Below are 27,573 nucleotides of genomic sequence, written 5' to 3' on the forward strand. Positions count from 1 at the left end.
CAAAGCAGAGCCGAGGATGGGCAGAGTCAAGGATGGACAGAGCTGAGGATGGGCAGAGCTGAGGATGGACAGAGCCGAGGATGGGCAGAGTCGAGGATGGGCAGAGCCGAGGATGGGCAGAGTCAAGGATGGGCAGAGTCAAGGATGGGCAGAGCTGAGGATGGGCAGAGCTGAGGATGGGCAGAGCCGAGGATGGGCAGAGCCAAGGATGGGCAGAGTCAAGGATGGGCAGAGCTGAGGATGGGCAGAGTCAAGGATGGGCAGAGTCAAGGATGGGCAGAGTCAAGGATGGGCAGGGCTGAGGATGGGCAGGGCTGAGGATGGGCAGAGTCGAGGATGGGCAGAGCTGAGGATGGGCAGAGCCGAGGATGGGCAGAGCTGAGGATGGGCAGAGTCAAGGATGGGCAGAGCCGAGGATGGGCAGAGCTGAGGATGGGCAGGGCTGAGGATGGGCAGAGTCAAGGATGGGCAGAGCTGAGGATGGGCAGAGCCAAGGATGGGCAGAGTCGAGGATGGGCAGAGTCGAGGATGGGCAGAGCCAAGGATGGGCAGAGCTGAGGATGGGCAGAGCTGAGGATGGGCAGAGTCAAGGATGGGCAGGGCTGAGGATGGGCAGAGTCAACGATGGGCAGAGCTGAGGATGGGCAGAGTCAAGGATGGGCAGAGTCAAGGATGGGCAGAGCTGAGGATGGGCAGGGCTGAGGATGGGCAGAGCCGAGGATGGGCAGAGTCAAGGATGGGCAGAGCTGAGGATGGGCAGAGCTGAGGATGGGCAGAGTCAAGGATGGGCAGGGCTGAGGATGGGCAGAGTCAAGGATGGGCAGAGCTGAGGATGGGCAGAGTCAAGGATGGGCAGAGTCGAGGATGGGCAGAGTCGAGGATGGGCAGGGCTGAGGATGGGCAGGGCTGAAGATGGGCAGAGCTGAGGATGGGCAGGGCTGAGGATGGGCAGAGTCAAGGATGGGCAGAGTCAAGGATGGGCAGAGCCAAGGACAGCGGCCCCTCCCTGCTGGAGCAGCCTCCCCTCCTGGCACGGCTCCAGGCTGTGCCACACCACACAGCCCTTCCAATGCCACCAGCACCCTGGCCCCAGGCCTCTGGCTGCAATCAATGACACAGGAGCAAGAATCAGCCCCAGCTCTGAGCACTATCTCTGGCACTGGAGCCCAGGCACTGCTCTGCAGCAGGAGGATGGAATTCAATGATCTTTAACAACCCACACCACTCTGTGACTCTGTGACTCTGGGAACTGACCTTACATCATCAACCCTGCCTGGTTCTAGACCTGACACAACATGGCAGCATCAACTGGGCTGTGCTTTCCTTCATTTAATATTACACAGTGGCTTTTAAATGCAGGGAAGACACCTGAAGCAACAGGAGGAGGTTGGGGAAAATTTCAATAAAAATCTCATTACCTTAATGAGGGAGACAAACTATCTGGCAAACCTCTTCCCATTGCTTTAAATCACTATATATTAAGTACAAACCAAACCCTTTTATTAAGCAACTACAATAAAATAGGTTGTTTTCTCTCCCCTCCTGCTTTTTTTAAATCACACAACTCTCTGCTTTTATTTATTTTTGGAACCAGGCTCCATAACCAATTTCTCCACAGAGCCACTTCACTAAGTGGAAACTCACTGCATTATCCATGTGCACCACCCTCACTCACCAAAGCTTCAGGGAGCTCCAAATTGGTGATTTCCCTGAGAGAGGACTGTGCTTTATTTGCAGTTCTCCCTATCTGTTACTAACCACTGGTAAATTTGCAAAATCCAGGTGGTTTATAAATCTCTTCTTCTTTTTCAGGCTTAGTTCCCAAACCATTCCTGTAATAAGGCAGCAAAATCAAGAACTTTGGAACACAGAACAAATTCCAGAGGTGCCACAAAGCACAAGTGGCATCAATTCCCCACCTGGCTGGTGTCTCCTGAAAGAGCACCCAGGGGCTTCCGAGCAGGAGAATTAAGGCCTGGTTATATCTGAACAGCAATGTTAGGTCAGCTGGAGATGATCTCTTTGTGGGGAGAGCGGCAGCACGAAGCCCCAGCAGAGCTGGGATGGCCCTTTCCTTGCAGGCCCAGGGATCACTGCTGGCATGGCAGGGTGGAGGGGAAGGCTGAGGAGCTGCCCTGGGCCGTGCTCCAAGCATCGCTCCGGCACCCAGAGCCAACTCAGCCAGCCCCACTCTCACCAATTACAGGGCGTCAATATTGACTATCTGAGGGATTTCCATGCTCAGGAAGCAAATTAGAAACTCAATACCTGAACTATTCCTAAATGCAGTTATCAACTTCAGAGTTTTATCTCATAAAACCAATTCAGCTTAGAGTTTAATTCTATTAAATTAGGGCTTAGAAATAAGATTTGCTCGGAGAATGAATGCATCATTAGTTTTAAAATGCAATATAGTGAAACCCAAAATGTGCGGCATTACAGTTTGAAGAATAAATGAGTAGAGATGGCACCCAAATGTACTTCTCCCTAAATATATTTACCAGAAAAACCCATTGCCTCATTAGGACAGTGTTTTGGTGTGGAGAACGTCCACCTTCCTTTGGGAATCATAATCCTCTTGTGTCTCCCCTTGGCACAAGTTTTTTTCTTTGTTCTTAAAACCTTCTTATTTCAGCAGCTGACAGAGAAAAAAGAATCAGCATCCTCTTTCTTAATAAAAATGCCACAATGAGACCCTGTCGGGCTTGTGCCAGGCGTGTCAAAGGAGCAGGGACTAATACAGGAAACCTCAAGAACTCCCCGTTTTGTGCAAGTTACAGTACAGGGAAGAGTCACGTAGGGCTGGGTTTTAAATCAGGTTTCCAATAGATGAAAAGCACCCTTCCATGGGGTGCGTGTAATCTCTGAATAGGGCCCTTAGTTTCCTGTGGTATTGTATTAGAAGGGATGTTTGATGCAATAACGTGGGGATAGAATATGCTCAAAGAGGGGGCGGGGGCCGGCAGCTCTTTGATGGCCAAGCCAGCCTGGCCATACCTGCAGCAGCAGCAGCAGCAGCAGCAGCAGCAGCAGCAACAGCAGCCCGGGGCTGGGGCTGGGGCTGGGGCTGGGCAGGGGCACCAGAGCCAAACCCACAGAGAAAGCACAGCAAGTCCTGTACAGAAAGGAGCCCTTGGGTGAGCCCTGCTTCACTGCCATTTCCTGCTCCAGATGTGGGTCTCTGATGGTCCAAAGAGAACAGCAGGTGCCTCCTCAGCCCTGGCCACACACTGGGCATTTTAAAAAGCTCCTTCTTCAAAAGCAAGAACACTGTCCCCAAACAGGACTGCAGAGTTACAAACTGTGCTCTGTGCCACAGCAGCACGCAGTAATTGGCAGCCCTCATCTCTCACACTGATGGGCCAGGTTAAAGCTTTAGAGATGTATTTCAATATGTGTTAATTTCCTGCTTAAGTAGACTATGAGTTTTGTTCTTAGAAGTACAAAATTAAAACCAACTGAAATTATCTCATTATAATTTTTGGTAGGAGAGTCAATATGGAACAACCCAACTGACTCTATCGAGCCTAAAATACTCCCCAGTATGCATCTGAATGTACCAATTCCCTTGAAAATGCATGCAGAGCAGTGGGAGAGAGAAGGCTGAAATGATAAATGTAAGATATGTCCATGTCATTGTTGTGCAGCAGCTCTGGGGGTGCTGCCCACACCATCACCCCATCTTCAGGCAGGGCCTGATTTTACAGTCACCAAATTCTCATATTCAAAAAGTAGCCAGATAAGCACAGCATGGTCAGATGTTTGTGGTTTGCCATATGATCTTCCTCTTCCTTAATTTTTTATTCTATTTAGGTCAAAACAGTTCTTGTATTTTTCATGAATGCAAGCCTCAAACTTTCTCTTTTCTGTTCCACCCTCAAAAGCAGAGATGCCGCCGCCCTGTGAGCCGAGCCACAACTACAAGATGTTGTAGTTTTGCTGCAGTTCATGTTTGCTTTCGGTTTTCATTGAGTAGAATGACTTTATCTGCTCCAAACAGTAAAGCAGAGCAGCTCAGCCAAGATGCTACAGGGCTGCTGACATTTGGAATGCTATTTTCACTCCTATTTTACATATGCTTTCAAAATGTATCCTATGAAAAACAGAAGTCAGATACAAGAGGGGCTGATTGGTGTCTCTGGCAAAGTCCATGACCTACTTCAGCCACAAAGGTGGGGAAAACCCATGGACACTGGCAGTGAAGTGAGGGGAAGGGAGGTGTCAGCACCAAACCCTGTGCAAGTGTCCAAGAAGGGAAAATCCAGCCTGGAATGGGGCACTGGAGAGGGAGGTGGGGCCATGCTGTGGGCACGGCAAACTCTCCTTTTCCTGATCCTTGTAACAGGAAAAATCAGCTGGGAAACAAAAGGGTTTGAAAGTGTAACCCAAGAGGGAACATTACCTTGCACACCTTTTAATGGTGAGCTTCCCACAAAGCCGGTGTCTTCCCCTAGAAGGGAGAACAGAAACCCAATATTCCTCAAAAAAAGAAACATTGTTTTTGCAAAGAAAAGCAGAATGGATCAAAGCACCACCTGAGAAAACAGATTAAAGGGAAAAATAAAATAAAAAGCTGTTAAAGTTATTAAAATGCCTCTATCTGAGGCCAAAGCAGCACCTCTCAGCTCCTCCCTGATACTTCCCATTCCATGTGGCTCTTTCTGCCTATAAACAAATTGTAAAAGATGGCAACAGCTAATTTAAAAAATAAAATGCGAAGTGTTGCGGCGGAGTCTCAATTGAGTCTGACAACCAAGGTCACATAACTTTTCACTTTTATTTAAAGGCATTGCCTTGATTACTGAAAAATATTGCAAGATATATAAACACAAATCTGGGGACAGGCAGCCAGCCTCTGAGGACTCCAGCCATGGCTCCTTGTCCTTTGCTTTAAAAGGAACAACAGGAATAATTTTTTAAATTGCCAAATGTTGTGTAATTATAAAACTGTAGAAAATTGTCAGAAATCATCAATATAAATTCTGGAATTATGTTTTCAGTGTAAGCAATATGTCCTAACCTGTCCTATTGTACCTAAATAAATTTCAGTTATTTCTGGAAATTTAAGAAATGCTTGCTGCATTAATTCCTGTAAATGCAAAAGCATTCATTATGCCTTTGATTTCTTTTAATAGTATTTGTTGTAGGCCTTTTCCTGTGAACTTTGAGGAGAATGTTCAGTCTGTTTCTGACAGAAGGCTGCAGCACACGGGGCTGGCACTGAGGGATCCCAGTTCCTGCTGCCCAGCAGAGCCTGTGGAGGTGGATCTCACTTACAGCTTTGTTTATAAGAGAAAACCCAGGAATTCTGAGGAGAACCAGAGCCTGTTTGATGTTCTGGTCTGTTGTCTCCAGGCAGATCTGAATAAAAGCTTGGAATTAAACCACCTTTGAATATAGTTTTCATTGCAAGCGCTCTAAAATAAAACAATCTGGTTTCCACATCCAAGTTTCCAGAGCCAGCTGCCACATTCCCCGTCATTCATACACTTCCAAAGTTATACTATTGTAAAATTAGGATATAATTTTGTCTCGGATTTTTTATGAATTAAAGGTAATAATCAGCCATTTTCTTTTCCTTTGTAAAAATTCCTTTCCAGGACCCGGAGCTCTCCCTGTCACTCCCACTGCAGTGCCCGAGCACCCTCAAATGTTCACACCTGCCCTGCTCTGTGAGAAATTCCTGTTGAAGTCATTCATATATCCTTTACTAGGAAACAAATATAAGGTCACTGATATCAAGTGATTTGAAGCACATAGGTGGACTTAGACCAGCTCCTCACTGGAGCACCAAAAATAAGGACCTGGAACTCTTGGAGTGAGTTCAGAGGAGCCACAGAGCTGCTGCAGGGCTGGAGCCCCTCTGCTCTGGGGCCAGGCCGGGAGAGCTGGGGGGGCTCAGTGGAGAGGAGAAGGATCCAGGGGAATCTTAGAGCCCCTTGCAGGGCCTGAAGGGGCTCCAGGAGAGCTGGAGAGGCACTGGGAACAAGGGATGGGGGGACAGGACTCAGGGAATGGCTCCCACTGCCAGAGAGCAGGGATGGATGGGATACTGGGCAAGAATTGTTCTCTGTGAGGGTGGGCAGCCCTGGCACAGGGTGCCCAGAGAAGCTGTGGCTGCCCCTGGATCCCTGGCAGGGCTTGGAGCAGCCTGGGACAGAGGAAGGTGTCCCTGCCATGGCAGGGGTGGGAAGGGATGGGCTGTGAGGTCCCTTCCAGCCAAACCATCCTGGGATTCTATGAATCACCATTTCTTGTAACTGTATTTGGGTAGTGCTTTTGGAATCAGAAAAGCTCTTTAAAACTGTGATCATGAAAACATCCCCAGGTAAAGTCACCTCCCAGCCAGGCTTGTTCCACTGAAACACTGCCCAGCCTGGATTCCAGCCCAGCCCAGGAGTGCCAAGGGGCACCTGCTCATTCTCCCCTGGTGCCATCTCCACCTTCAGCCCTGATGAAGGGGAGCAAGTTCCAGAGGGCAGATCCCTGTTCTGTGGGGCTGTGCCCCCAGAGCAGCCCTGGGCACAGGGAGGGCAGCGAGGACACGTCCTCAGGACTCACTGTCCCCCTGGCACAGGGGCTCTGGGTTCAAGGCACCACTCACCCTGGTGTCCCCATACCCCAGCCAGACCCTTGGTGTGGGGGGTTTTGGCCAGGATGTGCTTCCTGTAGCCACAGGGGCCATGTCCAGTCCCTCCTGGCCAGTGCCACAGCCCTCACACCATCAGCAGCTCTGCACTGGGCACACAACACCCCAGCATCACCTGCACACTCACCCACTCAGCCTCTGAGGGAGTGCAAGTGTGCCCTGTCCCTGTCCCTGCCCTGCAGTCTCCCTTTATTCCCTGCTACTTTAGGGAGTGCCTAAAACCCCACAGAAATATTGCACAAAGTGAGGGGAAGGCTCTTGCCTTCTGTCCTCCCTGGGCACCTGAAACACGAGTGGTGTCTGTGGGGGGAGCACGGCAGGTGACAGGTGTGCAGCAGCTGCAGGTGCAGGAGTGTCCCCTGCACGGGCAGCTGAGGGCACCAGGCACTGCTGCAGCCAGCCCAGAGCCACCCTGCTGCATCCAGCAGGAGGGAGGAACCAGGAAAGGAGTCCAGTTATAAAAACAGAAGGAGAAATCATCAACTAAAACAGAAATTAAAAGCTCTGCTGAACATTTTTTTTCCTGGGACAAATAAGAGTGGGGAAAGCATTAAGTGCCGCACCTTTTCTTCACCTAATGACACAGGAAAATATATTTTCTGCAAATAATTCAAGCAAACAATCTCCAGAAAGCATGAACAACAAGAGGAAATTTCTTGAAATTAGCCAAGCTCCCAGAACACAGTGGCTGTTCGTGCTGCAGGAGGCTGTGGCTCTGAAACAGGAGAGAAAGGACAGAAGAACCAGCCCCTTCTTCATCCTTCATTGTTTACCTGGAATATAGTTCACTGTAAATATTATTTCAAAGACAAAAAAACCTCATGCCAAACTCACCTTGGCAAAATATCATTAACTGATTTCTAACAAAGATCTGATCCACTTTCACTTGCAAAACACTTTGTCACTGGTTTATATGCACCACTTCCAAAGAAAGGAGAGAGAAAGGAGAGATTTTTAGGTCAAATGATTAAGGAGAAAAGGGATTTAAACCAACAATTTTTTTTAAAGTTCTAATTGTTTGCTTATTGACACCAATTTACATGGAGCCACTTAGTGAATAAAGGTTTTCACAGTACATGGCACTTCTTTATGTCAGTTTTTAGCCATCATGTCACAGCCTGGCTTGAAAAGAAGAAATGCTGAAAACTCGTAGGCCAGAAATGAACAGCCTATTAAGATCTGAAAAGCTGTCATCCCCGCTGAAAAGACTTGCGTCAGCCACTGAGGATATATTTTAAACCGCCTGTCCGCAAGAAAACTTTAATAATGCAGCCTTGCTCTAATGTCTTGTGAGAGGAGAGGCAATTTTACTTCTTCTATTAACCCAACGTGATTACAATGGCTTATTTCATGGAATATTAAGTTCAAATTCTGCTCCCTAGGAGGACAATAAAAAAAAGAGTGTGCTTATGACATTGCCCGAAATAGCCACAAGGACCACAACTCCTTGGTGCCTTTAATGCATCCAAGCCATAATCCACCTTAATTTGCTAATGGTTAAGTAAATTAGAAACAAAATAATAAACCACAAAAAGGTATCGACACAGGAACAAAATGCTTTCCTCTCAAAAATATTAAAATAACAAACTAATGTTTTCCTAAGGATGCTGTGGCCTTTCAGTGCTCTCCCTCCCCCTCCAGCCAGCTCCCCAGACAAACAGACTCCTTGTGTTGGATGGGCTTTGGGGCTTTGGCCACCAGGCAATCAGGAGGGAAGGGGTTTGTGGCCACACCACAGTTGGGATGGCTTTGTGCAAACAGAGCCATGAACAACTGCCTGGGAGTCACAGGCACTTCCCAAAGTGCCTGGTGCCAACATCAGGAAATGGGGTCCCCAAGAGCTGTGTGCCTGGCTGGGGGCACGGTGCTGCTGGCACCTGCTGCAGAGCTGGCCAGACCATGGGCACCCCTGTGCCACAGGGCATCCCTGTGCCATGGAGTGTCCCTGTGCCAGCCAGCAGCACCCTGTGCCATGGGACACCCCTGTGCCATGGGGCACCCCTGCACCACAGCCCCTGCAGATGCCAGAGCAGTGTGCCGGAGGAGCCAGTGCCCATTGTCACCTCCAGGTGAGGCTGTGCTGGAAGTGGTGGGTCTGAACACCATTTGCACCATTTGCAGGCTGCCCCTTTCTTGAACACTTGCTTAGGCCTGATCCTGACCATAAAAACCAGCATTAAAAATGTGAATTACAGATGCAAATGGCATTGCCACTGTTTGTAATTCCAGTCCTGGCCCTGGCTGTGACTCGCTGCCCCATGGCTCAGGAACTCTGTGCTTGGCACTCGGGTTGTTCCAGGGGAGAAGGGGAGAAGGGGAGAAACAGCCCAAAACCCCAGCAGGAGAAACTTCAAATACCATGTTTTGGTTTCAAACTGGTATTAGATGCAGAGAAGGCCCCCATCCCTCCCCATTCTCCCTTTCTGGCATGGCCTTCCTGCAACTTTTTTCCTTTTTTATTTTTCCAATGTGGAAAAAAATAGGAAAAAAATTTTTCATTTAAAAAATTAATGTATGCAAATATCTAGTGAACTTATAAACAGCCACCATTAATTTCTTTTTCCTAGTTCCACAATTCCAAAGCAAAAAGGCAAAAACTTAAATAAATACATTTAAATCTCCTGCTGTGTAATAGTAAAGAGACTCCATAAAACCAGAACAATATTTATTTTTCCTTTTCGGAGCAGCTCCCTGGTTTATTAGGCCCGTGCTCCCAGCGATCTGATAAGCAGGAGCGAGGCTAAATGGCAAATGGCAAACATCCCAAATCCCAACCTGATGTATTTCCACAGCCCTGACCTTCAGATAAAAATCACACAGAAATCTGCAAACCCACCAAATATGCAGCACCACACGCTTGTGCTCAGACACAACAGTCGGGAAAAAAAAGGAACAGCGACAAGGGCGTTGCTGTTTGCAGCCCTGAGCCGTCCCCTCCCTCCGGATTTCAGGATCCTGATCTGCCACTTCCAGGGGACGTGGGAACACCCCACAAAGCCAAGGGCTCGAACTGCCTGGCTGTGACCATCAGGGAAACACCAGAGAGAGCCAATAATCCCACTCCCACATTCTGTGCATATTTAGGAAAATACTTCAAACAGAAAAAAAAAAAAATTTTAGTGTGAAATTAGCTACAATTATGACAACTGCAAGAAAAAAAATTATACGGGCAAAATTTGGGGCTGCTGGAAGAATTCTTTGATGTCTGGATTCCAATTTAACCCCGACTGAGTTCTGAGAATCCAATGAACAAAGTCTATCACACACCCCAAGTCTGCCTGTCGGTGCAAGGCATCGTTCCCGTTCCATTCCTGCAGCCAGCGGATTCCCAAGCCCCTTGCCGACATCTCCTCCCTCGGCACTGCACACAGCCACTTGTGCCCGACACATTGGAGCCACAGCCCAACTGCGTATTTCTTTATTCATTAAAACACAGGCATTAGTATCAATAAATATGTAGAACAGTATTTTCTCCCTGTCCCTGCACAGGCCGGGGCTCGGGCTGGGGATGTGTGGGGAGCAACAGAAATAGATCATATTTCATATCAATATTTTTAGGCAAAAGACTGTCACAAACACTGTCCCTGTACCTTCTCATGGTGGCTGGGGAGAGCAGGAGTTTATCAATAAGACTGTAGGTGAATAATCAGAAATGCCCATGAATATTTGGCGCAGCAGAGCAGGGAGGTGCTGCTGTCGCCGGCTCCGAACGTCACCTCTTTTATACCGGGGCGTCAGCGCGGAGCCTCCGCCACCACACGGATCCCAGGCTGAATAAATAACATCATCCCCAGCACTGGGTGCTTTGCATTTAAAAATCACTTTTACTTCAGGTACTGAACCACTGTATCCTCTAAACCTGAACCGAGCTGCTGGATTTTCGAAGCAGTTGTAAAACATTAATAATATATCTGGGTTGTTTAAAGAATATTTCCAAATAACATGAAATATTTAGTCCATTCCCCCCCTCACCCCACCCTCAGTGCTACCACACCGTAAAAAGATAAGATTTATCATGAAATGTTTGAGGGGTAATCAGCCATTTTTGGCCAATATATTTTAATATTTATATACCTGACATAGCTGAATATAAATGATACATCATGATTTTCCATAGTGCATGGAATTTATACAATTAACCGAGGGATCCAATGGCTTTAGGGCACACAAGGTGCAAACAGTGTTACAGTCGGTTGCTGATTATTGTTATAAATCTCACAAACCATAAAGACATTAAGGTGCATTTTGTTTACCCCATTTGTTTTCAAATATTATATACAACAAAATTATTTATCATTAAAAGAGTTACACTTTCCCAGTGCATTTATTTCATGAGATACATTTATATAACTATTTAAAAAATACAGCTGGCAAAATGCATGGCTGAAACAGGCAGGAAAATGGGATCATTTTCAATTTTTTCCCGAAGATGATGGTTTTTCATTCTAAAGCCGAGAAGACATTTAAGCACTAGCTCTATCCGAAATGTCTAATTGGCAAAGACGCTCGGCTGGAGAAACGTGCGCGCTTTGGGGGGACCCTCGCGCGCAGCCCCGCATCCCTCCCGGAGCCGCCGCCGCCGCTCCCCGCGGACCGGCGGGGCCAGCGCCTCGCAGCCCCAACGCAGCTCAGCACGGGACAGCTCGGGGACAGACAGACACTACCCGGGGACAAACACCGCCCAGGGACAAACACTGCCCGGCAAAACCAGCACAAACAGCAGCCCTGGGCATTCCTGGGGAACTCGGCACTTTTCCTGGGAAGAGCTACCTCCCTGCTCCGTGCAGATGCAGCAGAACTGAGCGAATATACTCACAAATACAAATTCCCCCAAATGTTCCCGAGAGGGGATAATGTCCCGGGATTGTTTCAATTATTCCCCTTTGGGCTGGCCGGGTTTGGAGCGCCGGAGCCCTCGCGAGTGAAAGGTGAGCCGGGAGCGGGGCTGAGCCCCGGCAGCGCCGGGGTGTCCCCGGCAGCGCGGGGACCCGAGCGCTGCAGCTGCTCATCAAATCACGTTTATGTGCCTGAAATGAGTTCCTGCTGCTGAGCCTCAATTCACAGACAGTCGGGGAAAAAAGAGATGGCTACAGCCCCAAACAACCGCCCTGGAAGCACGTCCAGGGGACGGCTCTTTGTGCCCCCGTGGAGGCAGCTGGGGGGATTTGTTTTATACCTACGGAAACACAACGTGCCACTTCCATGTCTGCGTCTTGTCCAGAAACCCCCAAAATACATGTTACAAGGCATTGCTGGTGTTTGCTTTGCTTTGCCAGAGGTAAATGAGTCCTTTTCCTTTCTCCTGCCCTCCTGCAGCACTGGTGAGGCAATTTCTAACAGTTATTTTGCCATCCAGGAGGTGCAGCATCATTTACTGAACACAAATCTGGTTTTCCTTATATTATTTCAGCTAAACCAACTGGAGAAATAAAAAAGCCAAATTTTACCGTTTGCTGCCCTTTTCCAGCACAAACAAAACCCCAGCCCAGGGAGTTAGCCAGAATTTGCCTTTCTCTTTCGGCCTGCTCAAAGGTTGCTTTCTAATGTACATTAAACACAGAAATAGGGACGGAAATGTGGAATGTACCGAACTGGCTGTTGACTTGAGGCACGGGAAGTGTTTTGTTGAGAATTCGCAGGTGCTAAAACCTCATCAATGAGTGGGAAATGGTGCTAAATACGAGCTCTGCAAACTTTATTTTTAATGATGACTTTAAAACCTGGGGATCAGCGAGGTGAATGTAAAAACTGTTAATCTTAAATTTCTACAAACCCGAGTGTCAGGGCAAGCATGTCTGGTGCATCAAGCATAACAAGATGAAAACGAGGAGGTGTGGGTGAGGAGGGGGTCCGAGACACTTGCTTTTCTTGAATCCCTCTGAATACATTTCACAATTCATCAGTTTTTGTCTTCCCTGCCACGAGTGAGGACAATCAGACCAGACACCCATTAGATTTTTCATGCAATTTTTTTTTTTCTTGTTCATGACATGTTGGCAGGGAGGATGGCAATTCTGAAATCTTACCAAATGAGAAAAATGTCAGAAACTGAACTGACAGCTGGTGGTTACTATGGTGATAGGTGATATTGAAAAAAAAATAAAATAAGACTCAGTTAATTCAAAAGGAATCAAGTTCAGTATTTTTAAGCCAGTTGATAGAGATGAAAACTTAATCCCGATAACTGGGGTGTTTTCCCATTTTAGCTAAGAGCCAAAGAAATCATTTGCTTGATTAGATAATTAACCAGATACAGGTAACTATATACTAAATATCCAATGAAAATTATAGTGAAACCAAAAATAATAATAAAAAATAATAACACGTTTTTCAAAAATAAAGCAGCCATATTGGGAAAAAAGCAGACGGGGGGAAATCTCTCGTCTGTGTGAGCAATCCAGAATTGTCCTCTCCATAATCACAATTACCGACACGGGGCTGCTTTTCTGCCATCGGTTTGAGGCAGAAAGAGTAGTTTCGCTCAGTGACAAAGACAAATCAGCTGGAAGGGAGGGAAAGCTGCTGACTGATGGCTTCAATCGAGGGAAGGCTGCGCAGGCAACTTCGGCAGGAACCTGGATATCTCCATATTTGTGTTTATGTATTTTATGGGCTTTTTAAAAATTCCCAAGAGAGCTGTTTCTGGGGCCCAGATACCGCGAGATCTGGTGTTCTCCTGGCATTTCCATCGAGGAAGTGAAATACTAAAATACCATGAGAACATCAGATCTCCTGTTATTTCGGCTGCATTAATGGTTCCCTCAGGTATTAACAAAGCCCCTGAAAAACAAACACAAATATTTGAGGCAGAAATAGAAGTGCTGGAATATCCACCACCACCCCCCCACCTCAGCAATCCAATGCACCCACATAAAAACTGCCTTGTTTTTGTGATCTCACACTTCAAAGCACAAACTGTGCAACCATACACATATCAAATTAATATTATATGAAAATTATTTGGCCACCACCTCTGTCTTTGTGGCAGGAATTGAGTTTGTTCCCCAAGAGCCCAGAGGAGGACAATCTCCATATAAATGCAGGTGGGCTTTAGGGATATTGTTAGAGAAAACAACATTTGAACGCAAAAGTCTCCAAACAAATGGAGTTGTGCCTGTGTTTCCTGGGCAGAGATGATAGAGATGAAGTGGGATGGGGATAGGGATGGGGATGGGGATGGGGATGGGGATGGGGATGGGGATGGGGATGGGGATGGGGATGGGGATGGGACGGGATGGGATGGGATGGGAATGGGATGGGGATGGGGATGGGGATGGGGATGGGTGTGGGGATGGGGATGGGGATGGGATGGGTATGGGATGGGATGGGATGGGATGGGATGAGCGGGATGGGATGGGATCGGGATGGGATGGGATGGGATGGGATGGGATGGGATGGGTGCCGGCCCCGCTGTGTCGGACCCTCGGGAAGGCTCCGGGCGGGAGCGGGGGGGCCCCGAGGCGGCGGCGGCGGCGCTGCGCGGGCGGCACCGCCCCCTGCCGGGCACGGCGGGAACGGCGGGGAATGCCCGGCACCGGGATCGCCCGGCCCTGGCACCGGGATCTAGCACCGGGATCACCCGGCCCTGGCATGTGCTCCGTGCCCTCTGAGGGCTTTTCCAGCTGAAACAATCCCAGTTCCGGTGGCAGTGCGGGAAAATCATCCATCGCTATTTCACAGGTGGGGATACAGCTTCTCCCAGTTCCCGGAGCGAGCAGGCAGGGCCTGTCCCTGCTCTGTGCAGCCAGGAGGTGCAAGGACACGGGCGAGGAGCCAAGAGTCACTCAGAACCTGGGACACCACTGCCACCATCCATGGCCTCGGCCACCTCACCTTCCACACCTGCTCCTTGCCCACCGCCGGCGGGAGCTCATCCCTGAGGCCAGGCCAGGGATCAGGAGGCAGGGCAGGCACGACAGGACACACGAGGAGCTCCACAGTGGGCGTGGGATGGGATGGGATGGGATGGCATGGGATGGGATGGGATGGGATGGGATGGGATGGGATGGGATGGGATGGGATGGGATGGGATGGCATGGGATGGGATGGGATGGGATGGGATGGGATGGGATGGGATGGGATGGGATGGGATGGGATGGGATGGGATGGGATGGGATGGGATGGGATCAAGGCCATCTGCTGCCTTCAGCCCCCACGGCTCCATGCATTATCCCACAGTGAGGATGTGGCACAGCCACACTCAGCGATTACATCTCTAGTGCAGCAAATCTGCTTTCTGCTCAAAAACACAGGAAAATGCCCAGAAAAACAGTGGCCTATCAATAGAATTTGCTTCTGGAACAGTTTAAGCCCAGACCCAGAACACCAAATTTCACTGCTCCTTACAGGAACAGAGACAGTGCCTGCTTGTCTGAATCCCAAACCTGGAACAGACAATTTGGGAATCTTCCCTGTTTGACTGCACGTACTGCTGCACTGAACTGCTCCAGGGAGAGCAGCAAAACAAGTCCCTTAATACTCACAAGAAAAAAGCCCTCTTGGTCTAAACAAAACAATTATATTAGAAGTAAAAAAATACCGTTTTAAATAATTGAAAAAAAGGCTCTGGATGATAAGAGAATGATGAGGTTAAAAAAAGCAAAACCAAAAGACACAGCAAACCTCATTTCAAGACAAAAAAACAGTATAAATAACTGGCTTGGACTGTTTTAAATATTGCTATAAATGATACTTTCATTATACATTAAAAGTAGACACTGTTGAAAATCAAAGCCTATAGAAAAAGTGCTAAAACTGCTTCAAAATATATTATGTATAACTTAGAATATGTTGAATTCAGTGAAATGTTGAATTTTACACAGTTTAAAAGAGGTTTGTATTCGTCACCACACCAGGAGATCTGTAAAATGACCATATGTAAATACCCACAGATCTTTAGTCTATTTTTATATTAATTTCTACAAAAATCAAGTGTCTTTTTTTAAAATGTGTTTTATAGTGTCCTTTGTACTGGGAACAGAGGTGGGGATCAGCAGACAGCTGATGTTAACTAATAATACAGACAACTAAGAATAACACACTTCATTCCTGACCCGTTTGGCCTTTTAAAAATACTGATAGAGAATTAAATTGTGATAACATTTCCACTGGTTTATGGGACGATTGTTTCTCCCTTAATATTTTCAATGAAAAGCCACACGGTGCCTTTTAGCTGCAGCTCAGAACACAACTGGATTGTGGAGAGCAGGGAGCAATCTGTGATTTGCACGTCCACGTGTGTCCATGTGTGTCCATGTGCACGTGGCCCAGGGTGCCCTGCACCTTCATTTCCCCTCAGACCCCGTTAAAAACATCTTTGGTTCTCAGCCCAGTGGCAGCACGTGTGTCCCCTCCTCTGTGCACTCTCTGCCAGGCTACTTGTGCACACAGTGACTGCAATGGGCACAGAAGGGCTGTTCCCGTTTGCTGTTTTCCCGGATAAAGCAGCTGCCAGCACTCCCCTGCCCGGTGTCTCCCAGCCCCGTGCAATGGGCACAGAAGGGCTGTTCCCGTTTGCTGTTTTCCCGGATAAAGCAGCTGCCAGCACTCCCCTGCCCGGTGTCTCCCAGCCCCGTGCAATGGGCACAGAAGGGCTGTTCCCGCTTGCTGTTTTCCCGGATAAAGCAGCTGCCAGCACTCCCCTGCCCGGTGTCTCCCAGCCCCGTGCAATGGGCACAGAAGGGCTGTTCCCGTTTGCTGTTTTCCCGGATAAAGCAGCTGCCAGCACTCCCCTGCCCGGTGCCTCCCAGCCCCACTCAGCCCGCCTCGGGGCTCAGGGAGCAGCATCCTGCACTGCTGGGCCCAGCCCTGGGCCAGCTTTGGTCACACCTAAACCCCGGTGCCCTTTGGGTCTCCTGCAGAGGGGGGCACGGGCAGGGGGGCACAGGGAGAACACAGTGCTGAGGTCACTGTCCCACAGCCCTGCAAAAGTTCTTCAAACAAACCAAGTGAAACACCCAACTGTGAAAGTTCTACAGAAACACGAGCACTGGACTTTACATTTAGGAAGAATTAAGCTTTTAAAGAATTTTTTCCACTGAAAAAAAAAAAAAAAGCCTTTAATGGGAGTTATCCAGGTGGCCCCTGGATTTATTGTTGGATTTCTCTTTGACTGCTCTGGGGTTCCCAAGGGGACTATTACATCAACAATTTCTAAGGCAACATTTTATTCCAGGTAACTTAAATTCCTTAGAAGATGAGAGCTTTGGCTTGGAGATTCTGGGATCCCATTTGAAATCACTCACACTGACTACAGAAGAATTTTTAAAATACATTACTGTATTGCCTCCTGCTTTCAGCTACATCTATCATCTATCTATATATATTTATAAACATTCTTTATAGAACAATTTCAAACTTAATTCTCCCCAAGCTATTAAAGCTCCCTATTTAATTGCAATCATAAAAAGTTGTCTGGAATACAGTCAAAACCGACTACTTAATTCAAGGTGTATTCTATATTAACACACTTTCCCATTCTGAAAAATTAGCAATAGGGGCTGTTCTGTGCATGGAACTCCCATCAGAGTCAGTCAAGAGCCTTTATTTATAAAGTCAGCGGGCTTCTGATGTCTTTAATGACTATTTTTGGTCAAACTTGAAAGAAAGAGACAAGACACAAAGATCTCCCAGTTTCCAATGTACAAAGAATCTATTACCAGTAGGAAAAGCTGCGTAGGGCCTTCGATCCAGACTAAACAAATTTCAGCATCAAATGATAAATGAATCGAGGAACTTGCACTCTCAGATCCTAAATTATATTAAGTCACTGATTTTATGAAGCCAGAGAAAGGTCATCACACTATACTTATGAACTATGGTAAATAACTAAAATTTATGCAGCAGGATGATTTTAATCATTGGTACCCTGAAAACCTTAGAAATAGATACAACTTTTAACAAATCAGAAAAGTTAAAGGGAAACTATAATTGTTCCTTTTAAGACATATTATGTGTAATATCCATTGGCCATATATGTTCCACAGGTCAGGTATAAAAATAAATTTACTGTATTTCTTGCATTTGATTAACAGAAAGAGCTTAATGATACGTGTCCACATTCCTGTCTCTGCACTAGTGTCTATCTGGGCTTTCTTGCCTAAACTGAAAACCATCTGTCATAAATACAATAACAACTTTTAAATCCACCCCACCTAGTCCTCCTGCTCCCCAAAAAGGGGCACATCAAGCACAGGCTGCTCCTGAAATATTCCTTGCAAGTTGCTAAGTGGATATAAAAGAACACAGACCTAAAATAATCTGCAAATAACTGTAACATAAGCCCTGAAAAAATGTTTCTGGAGTTGGCGCAAGGAGGGAGAGACGGCATCCACCGAGCCGAGGCCAGCGCAGGGTCTGGGTGACCCGGGCAGGGGGACAGTGTTTGTCACTGGGATACTTGGTAATTGTGAAAGATCATTACAGATCTTATTTAAATCAGGTTTCCTTTTGAATATTTTCATCTAATTGGACAAGTGTTGAGCTGTGCCAGGCTGTCACAGCTGTTACAGGACATGAACCACACTTACAGTAACAGCTTTCGTTCCACATTTTTGTGGAGCAGTTTCCATAGCACTCAGATCAGGGCTTGCATATTTTTATACCACTTGCATATTGAAAATAAACTCTGATGTTTAGCTTGCTTTCTCCAAGTGCATCTGGTACTTAAATTCCCTGAAAAACAAGCTGGCAACTCTGATTGAAGCCCAAGCAGGCAGGGTGTGACACCTTGGTTAACTTTTATACAGTTATTTTTAGCCTTTCTTTTCCCTAAAGTGTAACTTCGAAGGAGATGGGATGAGAGAGCTGGAAGTTGGCATTTATCTTAATTGCCATCCCTGAATTTAACATTAGGGCAAACTTTTCCATTCACAACAATATCCAAGATACCCAGATACTCTGCATAGATGTGCAGTGGAATTGCCTGTGCCTTGCTGAAATGATCCCGTGCTCAGAGCAGGTAAGAGGCAAAGAACTCAGGAGCTACAGGGACACAAGTTCCAGTGGCCAGGTCACCCTGAGGCTGCCACAGTCCCACACCAGGAGGCTTCCAGGTACCTCTGAGCCCAGCCAGGCAGAGCATGAGCCTGTTGGGAAGTTTATTCTTGGGGAACAAGTCACTTTCTAATTAGAAAAACCAACAGGATGTTGTGAGTGGGGCTGAAGCACAGCGAGCCCAGCCCAGGCTGTGCCCGGTGCCCGCCAGGGCCGTGCCACTGGCCAGGCTTTGTCCCACCAAACCTCCCCTGGCCCCACAGCCCCTCACCTCCTAACCCCCTTCCCAATTAGCAGATTGAAAATTAGCAAAATACAACCCCTACTTTGCACTTCAAATTTTAATAAGAAACAGACACATCTCTCTCTTTCTTCTGCTGTTCCTCCCTCTCCGCCAAGAACAGAAGGCTGCTGGTGAAAGGAATGAAAATCTGGAAAGAATTTGGGGTGGACTGGCCAACCCCCTTTCATTTCCTTCAGATGTTTACAATCTAGCACCTTTCTGAAGACAAAGATGGGAAAAAAGCTATTTTTTCTTTTGACTGAAGGGTGAGACAGGGGGGTATTAAAAACTGATCAATGTAATTTTTTTCACAGAAGTATTTGCACATCTGTGAAATAATGTAATTTATGAAAAAAATCTTTTTATATGACATCCATGATTATAGCCTGATCTGGAGAATTATTCAAATATAAAATTAAATACTCAAAAACTCGCTGTGCTCTGGATGACTGAGCTTTTACCAGCTGTGCATCACACTTCTCTAATTCTATTAAAAGTACAGAAGTGAGGCTTCCCAAGGATGTCTGAATCCCTTGTAAAAGGAATGTTACATTTCTAAATGCTTTATGATCAGTTGCTTTTTGTTTTTTCTTGATTATCATCCCAGTTGTTGGATGTTTTATCTGACTGTACCAAAAAAAAAAGAAGAGAGGAGGAATGCATACCCGTGGAGAGTGCTCTATAAATTATATTGTATTTTATTATCGCAGAGCTTAAGGAAAAATTGGCTCTTAAGAAAGGTTAAAAACCTTTAAAGTGAATTCTTCTGTTTGGTTAAAAGTACTTTTGATTTAATATGATCCATCTGCAATCTGGGCCTGGCCTCGCCCCCCCTGGGGATGGGGCGTTGCCCACGGGACCAGGACAGGGCAGCGATTCCTGCCCGGACAGGATGAGTTTGGGTCGCCCCGTGCCAGTTTGCCTCCCAGCAAGGGACCAGCTCAGTCTCTCCTCAGACAATTCCCAGATTTTTAAATGATTAATCCCAGGAAAACGAGCAGCCACGGGCGCTCCCGGGGGCAGTTTCACAGCCCAGCATGGCTCAGCAGGAACAGCCTTCCAAAGGGAAACTTCAATCCTATTCTCCAAGCTTCAACAGGAGCTTTGGTAGGGACCCTGCACTGCCTGGACATTATCCACAGGTTACAGACAGAACCACCAGGAACTCGCCGTGCCTTCCCACACCAAGAGCCAACATTCACCTCCAAGGGAAAACACAATTCCCCCAACCGAGCGAAACGCCGTGGAACAAACCAGCCACGGCAAGAGCCCCAAAATGGGCCACGTTAGGAAAAGCCACTTGGAGTTTAGCAAAGAGAGAGACAAAATAAGGGCTAAGCCATTGTTTCTGCTGCCGAAGACAGACGGACTTTAATAACACTTAACAGAATGATGCACATTAACGATCTCAGAAAGCACTTCTTATGCCTCATCCATCATGCGGAGGAGAAAATGAAGCCTTCGACAGCATTAGGAATTATTCTAGATCTTGTCAGTAATTCGCAGCTTCTCGGTAGTATCGTAACACAAATTTGTGTGGATGAGACACTGACCATTAATCTAAGGGGCTTTTTTTCCCTCGCTGCAGCGTGTGGAGAATGTATCAATTGTTTCATGGAGAAATTTCACAGCTGAAACCTTACTAAATAAAACAGGGGTGAGGAAAGAGATATAGACAGAAACATAAACAACTGCAACGCGGAGACAAATCATTATCTTTAAAACAAAACCTACCATAAAATCTCCATATGTGTGTTTTGTGAATGGGCAGTGAGCAGCCTCCTGCTCTGAAAATCCTCACAATATGTTGATTATAAAGTTATGTTCGTACATACAAACACACTTAGATTGCATTTTCTGGAAGGTTTTTTTCCCTTTTTTTTTTCTGGAGTATCAGCAAAAAATCCCGATTTCTCCTCCCAAGAGAGCCCTGTATTTTTTCCAAATAGTAGCAAAACAAATTTCAAGACAAAATGCCACGCAACTAAATAAACAACAGCTTTTGGCAACCTCTCTCCTAAGTCGCAAGCTGCTGCTCGTCGTGTGATAGCTGTTGCCACTGGAATCTCTACTACAAAGGAAAAGGTCCATAAATATTTGTACAGCAAACTCCACAGAAAAAAAAAGCCTCCCCAAGTGAGCTCAGAATTCATTTCTATACGCGCAATGTAAAGATGAAAGCTAATGAGTTCTGTGGAGTTTATGATAAATTAAAAGTGCAGGGCTCCCCGCCCCAGCCGCATGTTTACACGGATCTGATCCGCTGCTCCCCAACAAAACACTTGTCAGACAGAATGAGGTGAATTCGCCTCCGGATGTGGAGGAGCTGGATTGTTTCAGGGACAAAAAAACAGATAGGATTTGATCAAATACTAATCAGGCAGCAATAATGTGGTATCCTAAAACACACCCTATTTTATCTCCAATGAAATAGTGACATCTATCCAAAAAGTCCTCAAAGAAACTTGGGTTTAGGTAATATATTGTGATTGCAGCAGATAGGCAGGATTAAAATCAGGCTTGATCTTCAAAGAGAATAAGAATGTATAGTTCTGTTTACTGCACACATATTTGTATATAAAAGATATGACAAATATTTCAAGTTCTTTAGAAACCTGTATTTCTGTATTTTGAATTTTCACAGACCAAGTGCTGAGAAAGGGATTTGACAGTCCCAGGTAATAGAGGCAAATTAGAGATTAAACTCATTAGAAATTATAAACACTCACATAGTCTGTTAAACCCCCTGACAAAACCTGGAAATTAGAAATCCAATAACACAGCATCAATAGGGTCTTTAACGGCTGGACAGATGTTTAAAGTGCGCGATGCTCGTGTGAGGAGTGAGATGGAAGTCGGAATCGAGGTTTGCATTAAATAACACGGCATTGATGTCGGATCAGATCACTCATGTGAACTGGTTTGATCCTTTTTTTTGCCATTAATTTCCATTCTCCTGTTATGGCCTAAATTTGTTATTCATTTTGCATATTAAATATTTTTCTTATTTGCAAATATGCGGATGAGGGAGGCAGCTCTGGAAGGCACCGCACAGAGCAGGGCTGTGTCCAAGGGGCCACTAATCCCTGGGGCTGCCCTCCACATAAAAACACTTTGAAAATAAAATATTATCTGCAAGCTTTAATTTTTTGGCCTAATTAATTAAATCACAGAGGGAAATACTGTGAAAACAATCACTTCACTAAGCACAACTCAATAAATCCCAAGGAATGGGCACTGGGATAGCAAAAGCAAAATTGTTTGCGTTCCTAATGTTGGGTCTGACCTGGAAAGGATAACAAAAGAATCTGGCATGAATATGTATTTTTATAGGGAGTGCTGCTGGTAAACAGACCAAATAAAAGCCAGGGGATTATTTTAAAATAGTTTCTCCTAAACTCTCAATATGTTTAATCTCATGATATGAAAAACCATCCTTAAAGCAGAAACACATTCAGCCCCTACAAAATTCTGTACAGAGAAGTGAAAAGGTTTTCAGCAAAAGAAAACAAACAAACAGCAGAAATCCTGCAAAGCTGCGGCATCTCCCCACGCCCGCCTGCTCTCCAGCGCCGAGATAAAGACCCAATCTGCTCATCAAACACCTCCGGGCTCGGCCATCTAATAGGAACAAATTGGCAATGACTGCCCAAGCAAGTAACACAGGCCCACTGATTTGTAGATTGATACTGATGCCTAATGATCCCCTTGGGCAGATCAATAGCAACAATCCTCATCCCTGCCTTTCTTCTTTATTGGCACGGCGGAGCAAGCGGGGATTGGTGTGCGCGCACACGGCTGCAGGTGCCGGGCGAGGCCAGGCACCCAAAGGTCCCCGAGCCCGCGCTGCCCTGCTGTGCCCTGGGCTCAGCCTGCCCGCTCTGCCCCCGGGGGCACCGTGCCCTCGGCACAAGCTGGGCCAGGGTAGCCCAGAGTGCGGTGCAGACAGGATGGGCCTGCAGCCATGCCGAGAGAAAGCAGACACCGGGATCACGAACGAGAGAACACCCAACACTGCCCAGCTGGGCTGTGTGAGAGCTGAAGGCCAGCATGGCATTTGGGTGGCAGAGCTGTGTGGGACACTGGGCACGCTTTGGAGAGCAGGGCACGCAGGCAGGTGGTTTGCCCTACTGGAACCGGGCTACACTTCTTCTCCATCTCTCGCCTTCTCCCTCTCCTCCCCTGAGCTGCCTCCTTGTCTCTTAGTGCACCACACTATGATCAATCAGCACTATCAGCACAGAGGTTTTATTCAGTTACCCTGGAGTCATTTTCATCTGCTGCTTCCAGCCCCACGCCTCAAAAGATTTAGGGATTCTCTATTTATTTATCAATCTAGTGAATACGGTTATCCATTAGTAGATCCTTTTAAAGTCCCTGGTAGAACCCAAGAAAAACTAATGGAGTTGATTTGCATTTAGTTTTTTTCTCAGTGAATTAATGCCAGTGATGTTCTGCAGAACCACACATGGTCACTGCCACCTCGGGGTGCTGGCAGACATCGCCAGCAGCACTCCACTCCCCTAGAAATTGCTCTCTCCATGGAATAGCCACTTATAAATTTGGATGTGATCAGGCATACCCAGATCACCAGGCAGGCAAACAGAGGAGAAGGAAAAATGTACCACAAAGTTTGTGTCTCCAGAACATGAAATATTAATTTTGCAGGAAGGTGTGTGTCGTCGGTACAGTGTCCCCAGGCCGGGCGCACAGCCGGGGGTGCCGCCCGCAGCCCCGCCAGGCGCAGCCAGCACAGGCACTGATTTTAAATCCTATTCACACTCGAGATCTGCTTTGTTCAGCAATCACCTGGCTACTCTTATTCTTCATGGCTCTTTTATTAAAATGTGGATAAAGCAAAAGGCAAAGGATGAAATTAAATTCCATTGACTGTAAATTTCTAAATCATCCCTCCAATAAAGGATTTTCCTTTAATAACAAAAACGCCTTTCCCATCTTTTTGCCAATCTCGGCGTATACTCGCAATAAAACGGGGCTGCGTAAAAACCTTTGTAACTCGACCCTTCCAGTGCATAAATTAATCATTTTCCAAATCCTGTCTTTTCTTTCCTTAAGTTCCCGGGCACGGGGGTCGTGCCCCCGCCCAGCCTTGACCATTGCAAAATTCAAATTCCCACTAATGATGAGTGTAATCATCGCAATCACCATCACCATCATCATCGCCAGGAAAGCCGGGTCCTGTCGGCCCCTGACATCAATCAGCGAGGCGAGGGGGGAGCCGCCCCCACTCCTGCTCCCCCCGGTAGCGATCGCGTCCGTTCCTCGCGTGTCGTGGTCACCCCGCTCCCATCCCGGCCTCGCACCTCCTCCGCTCCCAGCGCGGGACAGGGCGGGCCGGGCGCGACGGGACGGGCGGGACGGGGCCGGTGCCCCCCATGTCCCCAGGTCCCCTCCGAGCCCCGGGTGGGAAAGGAGCGAGCGAGGGAGGGGAGCGAGGGGAGGGGGAGCAGCCGCACGTGTGACGCGCCCGGCCGCTCATTTGCATATTCACATCAGCGCCGCGCCCACTTAAGCAGCGCGAGGCGAAGGTGTCTCCTCCACCCACCACCCACCCACCCACCTCCACCTTCCCTCCGCTCCCAGCAGCCGCGCTCCCAGCCCAAAAGCGAGGCGCGGGGGCCGGCAGCAGGGTGGGCGCAGGCTGCCTTACCTCCGCTCCCGCTCTACCAGGGATTCCCCGTGCTTCCGACAGCAATTTTGGAGAGCCATCCTTCAAGGGTTTTTAGTTCTGTCTTTCTCTCTCTTCCTCCTCCTCCTCCTCCTCTTCCCGTGTTGTGACTGGGTTTATAAAAAAAATAAAAAAAGACAACTCCATGTAAGCTCGCAGCCAGGGCACGGCGAAGTCTGGGGCTCTGGGGGGAGGGAGCAGCGGAGGGAGGGTCACAGCTCCATGCCTTACAAAAGGCAACCCAAAGCCCGGATATTTTTTTTAATATCGTACACAAAACGCTGCACACGTAACGCAGGCCCCAGACCTGGCGCTAATTAGATTTTAGCCAAAAACTGTCGAGGTTCAGCCTATGGCACGAATAAAGGCAGCAGGGCTGGAGTTGTGAGCCCTCACCTGCCCGAGCCCCGGGCGCTGCCCAGGAGGGCGCGCGTTGATGGGGCGCGTCGAGAGCTCCCGGGGCGGCGCGGAGCCGGGGTCAGCCGTAAGCACGCGGCACCGACCTGGGCTATTTCAACCCCAGTGCTGTTCCAGGGGTATATTGGCACAAATTAATCTTACTATTTCACAGCTCCACTCACAGTGGGGAAAAGGGAAAAAAAATATTAATAATTAGGGTTGTGTATCCCCTTGCAAACGTCAGAGAAGCAGCACCCCGTGTGCCGGGACGGGTCTCCAGGAGCACAGGCCTATTGTTCTAAGGACACGGCTTTTGTGAGCGGGGCAGCACAGCCGGGCTGGAGCAGCAGAAGGAGGAGGAAGAGGGGAGGGAAGCCCTTGCACAAGCACACCCTGCACCGCAGCCACTGTTTCACACCCTCGCATTAGATGTTTGCTGAAAATACACGGTGCACACGTGTGGCACTTTTTTCCAAACATGTCATTACCGGCAATGATTAAGGGCTTCGTTGCTTCCCAGTGCAAGGTCTCGGCTTGGATTTCTGACTGATGGCTGAATTCCCCCGTACACCTGGCAACATGATTTTAGTGCGAGGATGGAAGGGGGTGTGGGGGGCGGAATGCACTTTCTTGAATGTTTTTTTGTACACGGAATATTTAGAAAAGAGTCAGATTTAATTTTGCAATTGGCAAAAGCAAAGGTGCTCCAAAGCTGAAGCATGGCAAGCCATGTTTGAGCCAGAGTACATTTTCAGGGAGTTCCAAGCCCTGGAACAGGCGCTGCGTGCCAGCAGGGCTGGGATGCTCCAGCCCCGAGCGGGGTGTCCGTGCACCAACTCGGCGTGCGAGGGGAGGCCGGGCCGAGACACACAATGGGAGCTGGAGGCAGCCAGGAGGTAGAGGGGGATCTGCCCGTGCCCCCCCGGCAAGGAAAGCAGGTCACTCCTTATCAACTGGCTAAGCAAACGGCAAAACAAAGCGTGGGGCTGGATTTTGACGAGCCAGACACACTTTTTTATAAAATATAATTTCCCTGCCTTTGTTTTTCCTTTCCTCTTCTCCTTCAAAGTGAGGGGAAGAGCAGGCTACTGTGTTCACACTGGATTTCCAAGGGAAAAAAATTTTAAGAATCTGCACACCAAGCATGAGTTACTTGTCCTCCCCCCTCCAAAAAGAAAAAGGAAAAAAAATCCTCAACAAGACTCAAAGGATTCCTGAAATAAAGAAGAAAGAAAAACATCCAAAACATTAGACACAGAAACATTATATTTCAATATTATCATATGAATTAAATGTAATCCTTGAAGCGACTCGTCCCAGGGGTCACATATTAGGCCATTTTTTTCTTTTCTTTTTTTTTTTATTTAATAGAGGTCACCCAGGCTGAAAAGCAGAACCCAAATGAAAAGCATCTTCAATGTGGTTATAACATGAGCTGGACGAGGTCAGGCAGTGTCTTGTATGGCCTCATAAAAAATACATAACCAGACAGCCTAATAGTATTTCTTTGCATTCATTTTTGGATGGGAGCTGGCGGGTGGGGGAGGGGGCCGGGAGAGGGCCACAACCGCCTGTGCATTTCCATAATGGGCAGCTTCTCCTACGTTCCAGTTAGGGAAAAAATGAACATTCATTTGAACACATCCCTGGGTTAGCTCACTTTAAAGAAGCATCCTACAGACAATTGCTGTGGCCCTGAGAAAGTGAGAGAGGAGTGAAGCATCGCCCATGTCTCACACACACAGACACACACACACACACACGTGTTCACTGCACACATGCTACCGTCATGCTTAATCGGGACTGCAACCACCTTGGGCTGGCTTTCATCAACACTGCCTTATGGATGTTGCTGTTTGTCCATACACACACCCAGGCTGATTCATTTGAATTGTTTCTCTTATGAAGAGAAGCACAGGAGCCTCCCATTCCAACGAGTCCTTCTACCCACCCCACAGGGAGGGGTTTGCCCACCACCACGATTTACACAGGTTTTGGGTGGGAGAGGAAGCAAGAGAAAGGCAAGGAGTAAAAAGGGGGAGGGGGTGTGTAAATAAAAATAACCAGTGCTAAAAATGCCGGGTGAGAAGAGAATGTGTAAATCTGGGCTCCCTTCCCCCTCCCCAAATGGCGCCTGGAGCCGGGTGACCCTGCGGGGAGCGGAGCCGCAGAGGTGACCCGATGCTAACCAGCCTGTTAGAACTAATAAGGTGTGCGCCTAAGCCAGGGGCTGACACTGGGGCATTGTGGAAATAACTCTCCTTGTTATTGCCCATCCTCAGCTTGAAATTTACTGCTCCTTTGCATTATTAAAGAGACAGCTTGCGTGCGCGATGGGGGAGAGGCTGGGCAGGAGGAAGAGCCGCACACGCTTTTTTAATGGTATGTTTGTGCTCTCTCTAGTCTTTAGATTCAGATTCGGAGCATTAAAGCATGCTGGGTTAATAGGATGCTGTTTATTATTTGAATAAAATCTGGTTTAGAAAAATTAAAAAATAGTATTTTCCCCCCACTACGGCAAATGGTCAGAAAAAAGGAAAGGTGTGAAACATCTCAAAT

General features: G+C 47.5%; 1 long non-coding RNA gene across 1 annotated transcript in view; it reads right to left on the reverse strand.

Annotated features, from left to right (window-relative positions):
• The window catches only part of LOC130258017 (uncharacterized), a 255,038-nt gene extending 230,329 nt beyond the window's left edge, over positions 1 to 24,709 (reverse strand). Inside the window, exon 1 of the long non-coding RNA XR_008841425.1 lies at positions 24,598 to 24,709. This is a non-coding gene — a long non-coding RNA (uncharacterized LOC130258017). The remainder of the gene's footprint in view (positions 1 to 24,597) is intronic.
• Positions 24,710 to 27,573: the final 2,864 nt, after the last annotated feature.

This window comes from Oenanthe melanoleuca, chromosome 11 (genome assembly GCF_029582105.1).
Source record: "Oenanthe melanoleuca isolate GR-GAL-2019-014 chromosome 11, OMel1.0, whole genome shotgun sequence".
NCBI classification, from domain to species: Eukaryota; Metazoa; Chordata; class Aves; order Passeriformes; family Muscicapidae; genus Oenanthe; species Oenanthe melanoleuca.